The following is a 16,269-nucleotide window of genomic DNA, read 5'->3' on the forward strand; positions in this document are numbered from 1 at the left end:
TGAAAAATGACCAAACATTCTTGAGCTCTGCTTGTAAATCCGTGTCCTAGCCATAGCCTGAGTTTTAAAATTGCTCAACTGGGGATTAAAAACTCCACGAGATTCTCATTTTCCTTTCAGGTTTTTGTAAGGTTCAAATGATCTAGTAAATGTGAAGCTACCTTGAGATCTCGCATACTTTTCCCCAATATTCTGGGTCTCACTTAGCCTTTATTCTTTGGTCCTTACCTTGGGGTGCCTAACTTTGCAGCCTGACAAACTAACTTCAAAGTAGATCTGCCTCTTGCTCTGTTTCCTAACAATGGTAAAATGGTGGATGGGCATCAAAATGATGGAAGATTTTTCTATTTGAAACTGGAAGCAACAGTGAACCTGTCAAAGTGTGGCTAACGTGTCATTGTCTTCATGACACACAGACGGAAGAAGGAGATGCCAGTGACAAGCAAAGTAACTCCCCCCATGGCATGGGAAGAGCCAGCATCTGCTGCTGTCCAGGAATATACTCTCACCGCTGCAGTCAAGGAAGGCCAAGGAAGTCACCGGGGAAAACCAACCCATCCCGGAGACACTGAAGGCTCACTCCTTCCTCGCTGCATTCTGAGGCTGCTGCTTTGGAGTGAGAGGTAGAGAAACTCTCCCTCTGTCTATAGCTCTTCTAAGAACAACAAAAAATGATGCTCCAGGAAAGCTACTTTTGCATCTTTCCTAAGAAAGCCTCCTTCTTGCTCTGTTTTCTCCTAGATTATCCTCTGCCTCTCCTGAAGGAGAAGGTGATATGCCCAGGACGCTTCCTGAGTAGGATGTGTTCCTCAGAGGTTAAAAAAACAAACAAACAAACCCCAAACCCCCGAAACCAAGAAATCAAGACAGCTCTGGTGGAGAAGCTTTTGGGAACTCGCTGGGGCAGGTGAGGTCCTTCAAAGCTTAAATCAGCCAAGACGTGAGACACTCGCTGTCTAGAAACTCGGGTCATAGCCACCCCTCTGAGATATTCTTCCCTCCGCTGATGTCATGTGGTGTGGAAACCCTCTTCTCGTGGCTGAAAACAATTCTAAAGAAAGTCAGCCTCATCTGGGGAGGGGGTGCAGCGCGGGGGAATGGGGGAATGTCCCTGGCCAGGAGGCCGGAGGTGCCCCAGGAAGCTGTTTCCTCTGAATAGTTAAATGGCTGCCTCTCAACTTGCACAATGTCACATTGAATTTGAAACAGGGAACTTTTTATATTTTTCCCCTGATTGTGCTGGCACCTGGCAGATGCCTATTTACCACAGGCATCAATACACATAGTAATCAAAGGAAATCAGAGGCACAGATTAGCAACAGCTGCAAGTCATTAGTGACAGACACGGGAAAGCACAATTCTGCACCCAACTTTGAAATAACCAATATGAGTATTTCAGAGCACGAGGGTTACCGCAGGGCACTCGCTAACATGAGAGCAGCCAAACAATAGCTGGGCTTGTCTCTCCAGAGAGCACTCTTCTCAAAGGCAGCACCACACACTCTGTATTATAAACCAATCAATCACATGATATTGGTCCATTGAACGTTAGCCCTTTGCAGAGTCCATGTGCTGATCTGATCTTCTGACCAAAGGTTGCTGAACTGAAAAATAACCTCTGGCCGGTGGAAAACTTTGTTATCGCCTGTCATAATTTTAGTGGTGAGAGTTTGAGTGTATTTCTGACGACTTAATTATATGATTGACCTAGTTGGAAACGGGCATATAGAGGGGAAGACAAGACATTCCCCTTTCGCATTTAATCTCATTTTTCCCCAAATTTCTATTTGAAAATCAGCTATGATTGATAGCCGTTCTCTTGGTAGTTACATATTTTCATTGGCAACACTAACCTTAGCCTACTCCAAGAAATACTATTCAATTTTTAGCTTTTCCCTAATCAATTCATTCAGTGCCTCAGTGGAATACAAGTTGGTCATTTAAAAATTTCTAGCTGTTGCCTGATATGTCCCAAAACAAATTTAGCCAGCATGGGTTTCTATTTTAGACCATCTCTGGAAATGCAGATTTACTGTACAACTGGGTAATGGCTTAGAGATAAACAGACACAGTGAGCCGCTGTCTGATTAGCAGGACTGGGCAAAATTTAGCATTATATATATACTGCAATAATTGGACCATTGCACCATATGATGTAAAGTAAATTGTTCTCAATGCCACACGTGGGTTCTTCTTTTACTTGGTATTCAGGTTGGATTATTTCATTCTGTTTTAGAAATTTCTCCTTTTTCCCTGCTCTCCCTACTCAAAAATTATCTTCTGAAGGTTTTTCTAAAAATTCTTCTAAGTAAGTTGTTTTGGAGATTAGGATAAGAAGGGGGAAAATGCTGCCTTTTATCTGGTGCAGAGCCAGCCATTAAATATCAGCTCTTTAACCACAAGCAAAAAGCTATTATTTTAGAAGAAAGCTGCCAGAGAACATGGATCCCATAGGGCATCTGCCACATCATAGGCATTCAGATGCATGTTGTAATAGTCATATATGTTGTTTCTTTCCACTTTCAGAGTCTGTACCATAATCTCTTAGTTTAGGGAGATCTGATTTCTTCAGGTCATCTTGTAAGAAAGAAAAGGTATGGTATTCATTCATAATTTTATTTACTAAAGTCAGCACATATTTTCGGGATGTCTACTATGTCTCAGGGAATGTTTTAGGCACTGTGGATACTGTAGCAATTGTTTGTTTTTTTTGAGACAGTGTCTTGCTTTGTTGCCCAGGCTGGAGTGCAGTGGCTTAACCTTGGCTCGCTGCAACATCTGCCTCCCAGGTTCAAGCGATTCTTGTGCGTCAGCCTCCCAAGTAGCTGGGACTATAGGTGTGCGCCACCATGCTTGGCTAATTTTTTGTATTTTTTTTTTTAGTAGAAATGGAGTTTCGCTGTGTTGGCCAGGCTGGTCTGTAACTCCTAACCTCAAGTGATCCACCCACCTCGGCTTCCCAAAGTGCTATAGCAGCAAAATTAATGAATAACTTAGTTATAATGTGCTCAACTGATAGTGAGGATATAGGAAACTTACCTATGAGGTGATAGTTTGACTACAATTGTTCGTTGCTTAAATCTTCTTTCCCTTCCTCCCTCCCTTCCTCCCTTCCTCCCTCCTTTCCTTCATCCCTTCCTTCCTCTCTCCCTTTTCCCCTCCCTTCCCTCCCTCCCTTTCTTTGCCTTGTCTCTCTCCTTCCTTCCTTTTTTTTTTTCCCTCCTCCTACTCTTTCTTCTCCTTTCTTGGTACTTTGTGATTTAGACTTCAGAGGGACAAGGACAACCATTGTTGGTTACACAGGATTATTAAATAAAATACACAGTTTTGAGAATTAATCTGTATACTTAGGATAAAGCTTCTGTAACAAATAAAGCCCCAGATTTTGGTGACAACACAGTAGAATTTTATTCCTTGCTCATATAACTGTCTAATGAGAGTGTCTCCTGCTGAAGGAGGCTTTTGTCCATGCAGTAACTCAAGGTCTTCGACTCCTTCCGCCTGTGGCCTTTCCAGGACCTGGAATCCTCTACTTCCCGTTGGTGCAAAGGGAAACTGAGTGTGGAAAAGGCACAGCCATTCTTAACCAACTTGGCCTGAAAGAGGGAAGCATCACTTTGTTCTTATTCCATGGGAGAGCTGCCTAGTTGGCCCTACCTAGGTGATAGAGGGTTTGGGAAATTCTTAGTCTTATGCTGAACAGATACTTTAAGGTGATGATTCTATGCCACGGAAGCAGAGAACAGGTTTGAATGGACACAATTATGAGTCAGACACCATGCTAATTTCTGGAGAAAAAAAAAAGTGGGCAAATCATCATCCTTTAGAGGGGGTGGGAACCACATAGGTACTCAACTAACCAAACATGATATTCAAGTACTAAATTAAGCCATGTGTAAGCACAGATGTAGGAGCAAATAATTCACTCAGAAATGAACTCAGAGCAGAAGCTGTTGAAGGAAAGCAGAGAGGAGGAAGGAGAGAGTGTCTGACCTGAGCAAAGGCATGAAGCTCAGAAGATGTCTGATATGTCCAGAGACTGGTAAGCTTCTCGATGTGTCAGATGACCAAAAACCTGGGGATAGATGGGACTAGAATAGAGAGGGCCTTGTGGGCTATGCCTTGTGCAGCAAGAACTAGAAATGATAATGTGTATTGTGAGCTTGAGGCTGCAAACACAGATCTCCTGACACCACTCCTTTTTTTGGATATTTCATTCCGTATGTGGAAGGATACTGATTTGTAAAACTCGAAAATTCATATGTGACTTTTTATGATCAAAGGTATTTTGTCTCTCACTGTGTGTTCTCCCTTATAAGTAGGAGCTGAACAATGAGAACACATGGACACGGGGAGGCGAACAACACACACTGGGGCCTATCCAGAAGGTAATAGAGGGAAGGCAGAGCATCAGGAAAAAGAGCTAATGCATGCTGGGCTTAATACCTAGGTGATGGGTTGATAGGTGCAGCAAACCACCGTGGCGCACATTTACCTATGTAACATCCCACCCTTGTATCCCGGAACTTAAAAAAAAAAAAAGGTATTTGGTTTCTAAGAACAAAAATATATTCCTGGCAGCGATGTTATTTACTGGGTAAGAATGTGTCATCTTATAAAAGAGGCATGTTAAAATGTATTAATTCCCTCATCTGATTTCAAGGTTAATATTTCATCACATATTTAAGTTTCCTTTCCTTTCCCCCCAATACTTGTAGTAGTGAGTGTGCTTTCTTATCATGTCAGAGAGAGTTTGAAGTTCCAGGTAGCAAAAGAGGCTGAGGTTGTCTCAGTTGTTGCAGATGGAGATTACCCTGCACCATTCTGAGTAAGCCTGGCCTGGGAGATGGACCAAAAACTGTGTCATTAGAGGATGAAGGTGGGTGATCAGTGGCAGGACATACACAATTACCTTCCCCCAAAGTTTCAGTAACCAGAATCAGGGGCCTGGTTACAAGGTGTTAATGTTCCTGTATCCATGGCTTATGCTGATCTATAGCATCATTAATTTTGTAATAAATATTTGCTATCCTTTTTCTTTAGGTGGTCTCAAGCTAGTTAGCCAATATGATCACTCTTTCCTGTACTAATTTATTTTACTTTTATTTTTTTTTAGAGACAGAGTCTTGCTCTGTCACTCAGGCTGGAGTGCAGGGGTGCGAATGTAGCTCACTGCAGCCTTGCCCTCTTGGGCTCAAGCAATCCTCCTGCCTCAGCCTCCCGAGTAGCTGGGACTGTGGGCATGTGCCTTCATGGCCAGCTAAATTTGAATTTCTGGCCTCAAGTGATCCTCCTGCCTCGGACTCCCAAAGTATTGGGATTATAGGCATGAGCCACCACACTGGCCTCTAGTCACTTTTATATAAAGAGAGACCAGCATAGTGAAGTAAATTTATATGCTTTATTTATTAACCTAAGAAATATGTAATGAACATCTATTAAAAATTGAGACCCTATCTCGGCCTTGGGGTGGAGACGAGAGAGATAGAAATATGAGTAAACTGAGGTTTTTGCCTACATCTGGTAGAGAAGAATACAGCTGTATATAAATCATTCCTAATGCCACAAAGAGTGTGAATGTTTCATAAGAAGGAGTGAATAGAAGGGAAAAATTATTGCTGGAGAAAATCAGGAAAGGCTTAATGGAGTAGGTGCCCTGGGAACTGGGTCTGAACTTCTGGTGGAAGAATGTTAATCTAGAAAGAGAGGCTGGAACTGGGGCACAGAGATGCATACGTACAGGAGGGAATGTTTGTGGGTTAGGAGTCAGGGCTGCATTACACGGGCCAGGAGGAGGAGGGAGGAGAGGCAAGGGCTTTCCAGGATGTTGACATTGGGACCAGACTGTGTAGGGTCTTGAACATGTGGTTAGGAAGCTTGGATCTAAAATGGGAAAGGTCTGCCTCCAAGCTTTCGAACAGAGAAGGCGTTACCCAGATTTTATTGGCAAGGGTTCTGAAGCTTAGAGAAGTTATCAGAGATAGGTCCAAGGTTACCTGGCCAGTTACAGCATAAGGAAGAAGTGGTTCAGAAGAAGTGGCTCATTATGAAATGAATGGGGTTTAAGACACCGGTCATAGAGAAGGTTTGAGGACAAAGGTCAGAGGACATGAGCCCTTGGCTTTGTACAAGGGCAGCACATTTTTCCCAGCGTAAGTCAGCCAAGTGTAAACACATTTAGGGCTCTTTGAAAAGAAAGATGCCCCCATCCCCTGCAGACCCCCAACACAAAGCTTTGGCTTCTGATTTTTGTTTGCTGTGTTTTTCTTCTGTAAATGCAGGTCCAATTATCCTTACTACTTTGAGCATCAGAGAGAGTTATATGGGTTAGAAGGACTGCTTATAAAATATAAACACAAGTGATGATTATCAGAAAAAACCTTTTGAGAGAATGAAGAGGCAAAATTTACTATAGCTTCAAATGGATAAGTGCTGTCCAACTGGCATTTTATTTTTTTAAGCTGAAAAATATAGAATAGGAAATGCTGGAAGATTTCCTTTTTAGAACTTGGTAAAAATTATAGCAGATGAACACTAGGCAAAATCAAGGGGGGATTTTGCTCACATATGAAAGTTTATAAGAAATCTAGTTGAGTCTGGTTTCAGTATTTGCTGAAGTTTGTGGCTGTGTCAACAAAGATGGGTTAAAGTAAGCATATTTTAGATCCTAAACAGAGCAGCCTCATAGTCTGGAATAGAGAGTAGCTTTAAAATGCTTTAAAATGGGTTTCCTTTTCTTTCCTTCCAGCTGTGCCCAGAGCTAGGGGAAGATAAACTGGCATGTTCTTTGTTATATAGCAACATCTATGTTGCTATCTCCACTACACCAGGCTAGGGAGGTGCATAAGAGAACTAAGTCCTTTCAATCAGTTGTAGTGGAGTTGAGGAAAACAGATTGGGAGAAGCTGTGTAACTGTTCAATATGGCACTTTAATACCCGAAACATTGTAGCCAAATTTTCCAGAATAGAACTGACGTCTCATTGGTAAAACTGGACCAATAAAATGGAGCAGTAATTAAAGTACCCTTACTGACATTTGCTCCTGAATCTTTTGGTCTGACTTGGCTACTGCTATTTTCCTAATACTCTGAATATTTTGAATAGTGTGGAGAAGGGCATTAATATCCATGAACTTCTTCATGTTACTTTTGTGCCTTCTTGATCTTGCTTATCAGTCTCTACCCTGATAAGAATGGTCTTTATGTTATTTATTTGACTAGTCTTCTGAGTACCTAGGACCAGGTGACCCTTTGATAACCCAATATCTCTTTGTTATGTATCTATTTTCTTCCTGATGCGGATTACATTTTCTAATGACTAGAGAAGAATTTTGATCTTCTCTTTATAAAGTACTTTGCATTTATTGTGCTTAACAATTATTGTAATATAAATTGTTTATGAGCTTAAATCTAATACTGAAATTTTCTTGAAATGTTTTGTTTGTTGTCTTCTTCATCCTTATGGTTTGAATTAGAGGAATTTTGTAAAAAAATATTTCAGGTCCCATAAGAACAAAGCCTATGCTTTCAAAGCAAAGGATTTTCAAATAGTCTTAATAGTAGGAAAACTTATTAACATTAACATAAAAGTTAATTTCACAGAGAGAATTCTGGGAAGACGATGGTGTAGGAAGGACCAGGAATCTGTCCTCGTCTATACAACAACCGCCCTGGCAGAATCTGTCTGATGTAACTATTTTGGAACTCTGGAATCTTTTAAAGGCTTGCAACTTTCAAGAGAAGGCATGGATAGTAAATTGTGGTTAATTTCAGCCAATTTTATCTCTTAGCACAGTAGCAGCTACCCATTCTGCACACCCAGCCCCATGGCAGGCAGCCATGCACTAGTTCCTGAAGGGGCTTGTACACAGCTTATAGGAGCCAGGGTTGGCAAAGAGGACTCTGTCCTCCAAAAATCAGGAATTCGTGCTTTGATTTCTGATTGCTGCTTCTGATTATATAGGTACAGACTAAGAGACAACAGCCATTGTTGTTACACCTTCCCGCATTGTTGCAAGTCTCTCCCTCGCTAGCTGAAATGACTTCAGAGCCCTTTCTTTCCGTTTCATTTTTTTTTTTCTTTTCCCAGTTTGGAGCCAGACATTAAAGAATAAGACATTTAAAAGTAACTATATATACAGGAGAAGTCTAGAAAGTGACCATGCATACCCAGGGGAAGGTACAGGCTCAGAAACAATCTGAGACCTGAGAAAACTTTAAATTTACACCTCAGGCTGATCCTTGGCACAGAGACAGCCTACAACAATACAGACAAAACCAAAAATAACAACAGCCAGCAAATCCTGGGGAAGAGGGATAATCTGATTTCCAGAGGTACCACATTATTAGATCCAAATGTCCAGTTTTCAACAAAAAAAATCACAAGGCATGTAAAAGAATAGGAACATACTTTCATTCAAAGGAAAAAAAAATAAACCAATGGAAGCTGTGCCTGAACTAGACCTACTAGACAAAAATTTTAAAATAACTACCTTAAAGATGCTCAAAGAACTAAACAAAGACATGGAGAAAGTAAAATGACAACAGCAGCAACAACAAGAAAAACAATGTCTTAACAAAATGAAAATATAAATAGAGAGAATATGAAGAAGCCAACAAGAAATTCTGGAGCTGAAAAAAGCAATAACTGAAATAAAAAATTCACTAGAGGGATCCAAAGGCAGATTTGAACAGGAAGAAGAAAGAATCAGCAAAATTGGTGTCTCAGAAAAGGAAAGATTAAAGAAAAGTGAGCAGAGCACAGGAACTGTGAGACACCCTTAAGTGGACCAGCATACACGTGAAAGTCTCAGAAGGAGAAGAGAGAGAGAAAGGGGAAGAGAGAACAGTTGAAGAAATAATGGCCAAAAACTTCCCAAATTTGATGAAAGCTATGAACATAAACATCCAAGAAGCTCAACAAACTTCAAATAGGGTGAATTCAAAGAGACCCACATTGAGACACATCTTTTTAAAAATCATTTATTTTGGCTGGGTGTGGTGGCTTATGCCAGTAATCCCAGCACTTTGGGAGGCCGAGGTGGGCAGATCATGAGGTCAGGAGATCGACACCATCCTGGCTAATATGGTGAAATCCAGTCTCTACTAAAAATAAAAAAGTTAGCCGTGCATGGTGGCAGGCACCTGTAATCCCAGGCACGCAGGAGGCTGAGGCAGGGGAATTGCTTGAACCCGGGAGGTGGAGGTTGCTGTGAGCTAAGATCGCGCCACTGCACCACTGCATTTCAGCCTGGGTGACAGAATGAGACACTGTCTCAAAAAAGAAAAAAATCTTTTATTTTAGGTTTGGGGGTACATGTAAAGCTTTGTTACATAGTTAAACACATCTCATGGGGGTTTGTTGTACAGATTATTTCATCGCTCAGGTATCAAGACCAGTACTCAATAGTTATTGTTTCTGCTCCTTTCACTCCTCCCACCCTCAAGTACACTCCAATGTCTGTTGTTTCCTTCTTTGCGTTCATAAGTTCTTGTCATTTAACTCCTACTTATAAGTGAGAATATGCAGTATTTGGTTTTCTGTTCCTGTGTTAGTTTGCTAAGGATAACATCCTCCAGCTTTATCCAAGTTCCCACAAAGTACATGATCTCATTCTTTTTTTTATGACTCCATAGTATTCCATGGTGTATATGCACCACACTTTCTTTATCCATTCTGTAATTGATGGGCATTTAGGTTGATTTCAGGTCTTTGCTATTGTGAATAGTGCTGCAGTAAATATTCATGTGCATATGTCTTTATGGTAGAATGATTTATATATATTCCTCTGGGTACATACCCAGTAATGGGATTGGTGGGTTTAGTGGTAGTTCTGCTTTTAGCTCTTTGAGCCATTGTCATACTGCTTTCCACAATGGTTGAATTAATTTACACCTCCATCAACAGTGTGTAAGTGTTCCCTTTTTTCTGCAACCTCACCAGCATCTGTTATTTTTTGACCTTTTAATAATAGCCATTATGACTGGTGTGAGATGGTATCTCGTTGTGGTTTTGATTTGCATTTCTCTAATGATGAATGATACTGAGCCTTTTAAAGTATACTTGTTGGCTCCATGTATGTCTTCTTTTGAGAAGTGTTTGTTCATGTCCTTTGTCTACTTTTTAATGGGGTTGTTTGTTTTTTTTCTTGTAAATTTAAGTTCCTTATAGGTGCTGGATATTAGACCTTTGTCAGATGCATAGGAATAGGCAAAGATTTCATGACAAAGACACCAAAAGCAATTGCAACAGAAGCAAAAATTTGACAAGTGGGATCTAATTAAACTTAAAAGCTTCTGCCCAGCAAAAACAAAAAACAAAAAACAAAAAAAAACTATCAACAGAGTAAACAGACAACCTACAGAATGGGAGAAAATATTTGCAAACTATAAATCTGAGACAAATTTTAACTAAACTTTTGAAAGCCAAAGACAAAAAAAGGAGCTTGAAAGCAGCAAGGGAAGTGACTCATCACAAGCAAGGGAACAATAACAAGATTATCAGCATATTCCTCATCAGAAACTTTAAAGGCCAAAATGCAGTGGGCTGATGTATTCAAAGTGCAAAAAGAAAAAACAAGAATCATTTATCCAGCAATATTGTCCTACAAAAATGAAGGAGAAATTAAGACATTTCCAGATAAACAAAAGTTGAGGGAGTTCATTACCACTAGAACTGCCCTGCAAGAAATGCTAAAGGGAGTCCTGCAGGTTGAAATGAAAGAACATTAGACAGTAACTGGAAGCCATATGAAGAAATAAAAATCTCAGTAAAGGTAAAGAAGGGCGATTATAAAAGCTGGTGTTATTGTAGCAATGGTTTGTAACTCTGCTTTTTGTTTCCTCCATCATGTAAGAGACTGATACATTTTTTAAAAGCAATTATTAGTCTAAAACCTAGTAGTGTTATAATTTTGGTTTTTAATTCCACATTTTGTTTCTCTATAATTTAAGAAGTTAATGCATTAAAAAATTATTAGTTTATGTTTTTGACACACAATGTATAAAGATGTAATTACGTGGCATGAACAATTGAAAGGAGAGTGGACAGAGATGTAAAGGAGCAGCGTTTTTATGTTATTGAGGTTAAGTTGGTATGAATCCCAATTAGAATATATAATTTCAGGATATTAAATACAATCCCGATGGTGACTACAAAGAAAATAGAATATATAAAAAAGGAAATGAAAAAGGAATTGAAACTATACAAAATTTCACTATAAAAAATCAACTATAAGGTGTAAAGAAGGGGTCCAGTTTCAGCTTTCTACATATGGCTAGCCGGTTTTCCCAACACCATTTATTAAATAGGGAATCCTTTCCCCATTTCTTGTTTTTGTCAGGTTTGTCAAAGATCAGATAGTTGTAGATGAGTGGCATTATTTCTGAGGGCTCTGTTCTGTTCCATTGGTCTATATCTCTGTTTTGGTACCAGTACCATGCTGTTTTGGATAATGTAGCCTTGTAGTATAGTTTGAAGTCAGGTAGCATGATGCCTCCAGCTTTGTTCTTTTGGCTCAGGATTGACTTGGCAATGCGGGCTCTTTTTTGGTTCCATATGAACTTTAAAGTAGTTTTTTCCAATTCTGTGAAGAAAGTCATTGGTAGCTTGATGGGGATGGCATTGAATCTGTAAATTACCTTGGGCAGTATGGCCATTTTTACGATATTGATTCTTCCTATCCATGAGCATGGAATGTTCTTCCATTTGTTTGTATCCTCTTTTATTTCATTGAGCAGTGGTTTGTAGTTCTCCTTGAAGAGGTCCTTCTCATCCTTTGTAAGTTGGATTCCTAGGTATTTTATTCTCTTTGAAGCAATTGTGAATGGGAGTTCACTCATGATTTGACTCTCTGTTTGTTCGTTATTGGCGTATAAGAATGCTTGTGATTTTTGCACATTGATTTTGTATCCTGAGACTTTGCTGAAGTTGCTTATCAGCTTAAGGGGATTTTGGGCTGAGACAATGGGGTTTTCTAGATATACAATCATGTCATCTGCAAACAGGGACAATTTGACTTCCTCTTTTCCTAATTGAATACCCTTTATTTCCTTCTCCTGCCTGATTGTCCTGGCCAGAACTTCCAACACTACGTTGAACAGGAGTAGTGAAAGAGGGCATCCCTGTCTTGTGCCCATTTTCAAAGGGAATGCTTCCAGTTTTTGCCCATTCAGTATGATATTGTCTGTGGGTTTGTCATAAATAGCTCTTATTATTTTGAGATATGTACTATCAATACCTAATTTATTGAGAGTTTTTAGCATGAAGGGCCACTGAATTTTGTCAAAGGCCTTTTCTGCATCTATTGAGATAATCATGTGGTTTTTGTCTTTGGTTCTGTTTATATGCTGGATTATGTTTATTGATTTGCATATGTTGAACCAGCCTTGCATCCCAGGGATGAAGCCCACTTGATCATGGTGGATAAGCTTTTTGATGTGTTGCTGGATTCGGCTTGCCAGTATTGTATTGAGTATTTTTGCATCGATGTTCATCAGGGATAGTGCTCTAAAATTCTCTTTTTTTGTTGTGTCTCTGCCAGGCTTTGGTATCAGGATGATGCTGGTCTCATAAAATGAGTTAGGGAGGATTCCCTCTTTTCCTATTGATTGGAATAGTTTCAGAAGGAATGGTACCAGCTCCTCCTTCTACCTCTGGTAGAATTCAGCTGTGAATCCATCTGGTCCTGGACTTTGGTTGGTTGGTAAGCTATTAATTATTGCCTCAATTTCAGAGCCTGTTATTGGTCTATTCAGAGATTCAACTTCTTCCTGGTTTAGTCTTGGGAGGGTTTATGTGTCAAGGACTTTATCCATTTCTTCTAGATTTTCTAGTTTATTTGCGTAGAGGTGTTTATAGTATTCTCTGATGGTAGATTGTATTTCTGTGGGATCGGTGGTGATATCCCATTTATCATTTTTTATTGCATCTATTTGATTCTTCTCTCTTTTCTTTATTAGTCTTGCTAGCGGTCTATCAATTTTGTTGATCTTTAAAAAAAAATTAATTCAAGGTGGATTAAAGACTTAAATGTTAGACCTAAAACCATAAAAACCCTAGAAGAAAACCTAGGCAATACCATTCAGGCCATAGGCATGGGCAAGGACTTCATGTTTAAAACACCAAAAGCAACGGCAACAAAAGCCAAAATTGACAAATGGAGTCTAATTAAACTAAAGAGCTTCTGCACAGCAAAAGAAACTACCATCAGAGTGAACAGGCAACTTACAGAATGGGAGAAAAATTTTGCACAATCTACTCATCTGACAAATGGCTAATATCCAGAATCTACAAAGAACTCAAACAAATTTACAAGAAAAAAACAAACAACCCCATCAACAAGTGGGCGAAGGAGATGAACAGACACTTCTCAAATGAAGACATTTATGCAGCCAACAGACACATGAAAAAATGCTCATCATCACTGGGCATCAGAGAAATGCAAATCAAAACCACAGTGAGATACCATCTCACACCAGTTAGAATGGCGATCAGTAAAAAATCAGAAAACAACAGGCGCTGGAGAGGATGTGGAGAAATAGGAACACTTTTACATCATTGGTGCGACTGTAAACTAGTTCAACCATTGTGGAAGACAGTGTGGCGATTCCTCAGGGATCTAGAACTAGAAATACCATTTGACCCAGCCATCCCATTACTGGGTATGTACCCAAAGGATTATAAATCATGCTGCTATAAAGACACATGCACACGTATGTTTATTGCAGCACTATTCACAATAGCAAAGCCTTGGAACCAACCCAAATGTCCAACAATGATAGACTGGATTAAGAAAATGTAGCAGTTTTCTTTAATGCAGGTTTCTTGGAACTGCTAGTAAGCTTGTATGTGTGTTCACTCTCTCAGAGCATGTAATTGTGGGACACCCAGAAATATCTCTTGTTCTGCAGATCGTGGTTTGGACGATGCTGTTGTGCAGTATTGTGTACAAAATTCCAGGGAAAGTGAGAGAAGAGAGAGTTAAAATTTTCATTCTGCTGAGATGGAAAAGTCAAGTGAGATTGAGTTATATTCTCTACCTTACACTACTGGAGAATCTTAGCATGTGAAACTACATCTCCGGCAGCAATTCTCTTTATGGAGAGAAAATGTCTGTCTGCCCCATGCAGTAGATAGTGGGCAAATCCAGTGAATCTCTTTCCTGAACCTAGAGGGTACTGTGGAGGCTGTAGGAAAGATTTCCTCTACAATCAAGAGTCAAGCCAGGGCTCTTAGAAGTGTGGGGCTTGTAGTGGGTTGAATGGTGGTCTCCCTCCACCCCAAATTATATGTCTGACCAGAACCTGTGAATGCAACCTTATTTGAAAATAGGGTCTTTGCAGATGTATTTAAGTTAAGGATCTGAGATGAGACCATCTTGATCTTGAAACCAAGAAGAGGAAAACAGTGTTCTACATGCCAGTCTTCTAGTGTAAGAAAGAGTTTATCTAGATGGACACTAAATCTAAGGATAGACATCTTTATAAAAGAAAAGGCAGAGGGAGATTTGAGACAGACGAGTGTGTGAAGATAGAGGCAGAGATAGAAATTATGCAGCTACAAACCAAGGAGCTCCTGGAAGAGGCAAGGAATGGATTATCCTCTAGAGCCTTTAGAGGGAGCACAGTCCTGGTACTGTGGAAGAATTGAAGGACTGTCTGGAGAGCAAGGCCACCACGGAGGTGGGAAGGATGCTCTACTGCATGGTAAAGGGTTAGAATAGGGCACCTCTGGAAGAGTACTCTGGCAAGGAAATAAAATACATTTCCCTTGCCTTGGAGAAATCAGTTGGGGGTCTTGGGGACAGGTTCAGAGTGAAGTCACCAGGAAGCAAGCATAGTCTCTGACTGCTGCTGAGTTCTACATCTTTCAGGACAGTGGAGCACTCCCGGGACACTGCAGTGTGAATTTCAGGAAAATGCACCCTAGTAAAAGACATTCCACATATGCAGCCATTGCAAATGAAACAGAAAAAAGTTGCTAACAAAAAAAAATGTGTTACTGTTTCTATCTTCTAGGAGAATGGCATAATATATTATTTCCAAGGTAATGATTCTATTGCTTTCAAATAGCCCTGATGGGACTTTTGATTGAGAAAAACAAAACTTCCTAGGCATATTGAGGATGAGTCAGGATGAGACGGATATAATGTGTTACTGCTCTCATAATAGAATAAAATAGATAGAGGGGGCTAAGGTCTGTGAATGGAAAGGGAAGGGGGGTATGAAGAGAATGGAGTCAGAGTGAGAGGTCCTAAGAACATGGAGGGAGGCTGTGTGTGATTGATGGAGAAATATGGTCCTGAGAGATTTCTTGTAGTCAAGAATGGCCAATACATGTCTACCTTTAACTGGTATTGGAAGGAAGTAGTTTCCTGCTCTGTGCTGTAAATACTCTGTATTACCCTCAAGATGTCAGCAAAATGTGATACGTAGCAATCTTGTGTTAGAGATGCTTTAGGAATTGCAGAAAAACCATGCTATCAAGTGGTGGGGAAGCGGGTGGCAAGAGGACGTCTGTCACAGAAACTAGGGATAGAGGGGCTGGTAATGGCAGAGATGCAGTTGGAGTGGACTGATTCAGGGGAGGCAGAGGCAAACCTGAGGAAGGTGCTAGGCCTCTTGCCATGTATGGCCTGGGAGCTTTATCTAGATATTGAAAAGAGGGTTCATCATAGAAGAATGGGGGGTCATTCAGACTGAGGGTATCTGGGCTTCTGAGTAAAGTCAGATGTGCTCAGGACTGGGGTGTGGGTGGGTAGGATTTGGGTATGCTTAATTGAGGCAGATTTGTGAGCTTATTATACAAACCAGTGAGTTCATTGCTATAAGTGTTGAATTTAATATAACTCTTTGGTAAAGCACCTGCCCTATATTTAGAATATTCTCACAAGGCTGTGTATGTCTATGCTTGGAGGGTGGATATTTAGGATGGGGAAAGTGGAAGGAAACTATGCCAATTAGAAAATGCCATGAAACCAATGCCTTGTGGAAAACTAGGCAAGAAGACTGATCCTGGTGGTGCAGAAATATAATCTCATTTGAACAAGGAACAGAGAGAAATGGAAAGGCAGAATGACAAAGGTATTGGTTCAGTGGGAACCATTGAAGATGATTGCAGGAGGAACAGAAAGTTATAACCTAGTAATATCCCATTCAGTATTGTATCTGAAGTCATTTTGAGAAGAGAAAAGTGATTGGTTTGAATCTACTTGGTAAAAACTAATCAAAGTGATAATTGATGTTATTATGTGTGTTCAGTCTGCCATA

At 40.1% G+C, this 16,269-nt stretch overlaps 1 long non-coding RNA gene across 1 annotated transcript in view; it reads left to right on the top strand.

Moving 5' to 3' along the window:
- LOC105740232 overlaps positions 1 to 16,269 on the top strand; it is a 154,619-nt gene that overhangs the window by 12,442 nt on the left and 125,908 nt on the right. The window contains exons 2-3 of the long non-coding RNA XR_001116252.1: positions 417 to 623; positions 742 to 907. This is a non-coding gene — a long non-coding RNA (uncharacterized LOC105740232). The remainder of the gene's footprint in view (positions 1 to 416; positions 624 to 741; positions 908 to 16,269) is intronic.

Source organism: Nomascus leucogenys, chromosome 8 (genome assembly GCF_006542625.1).
Source record: "Nomascus leucogenys isolate Asia chromosome 8, Asia_NLE_v1, whole genome shotgun sequence".
Classification (NCBI taxonomy): domain Eukaryota; kingdom Metazoa; phylum Chordata; class Mammalia; order Primates; family Hylobatidae; genus Nomascus; species Nomascus leucogenys.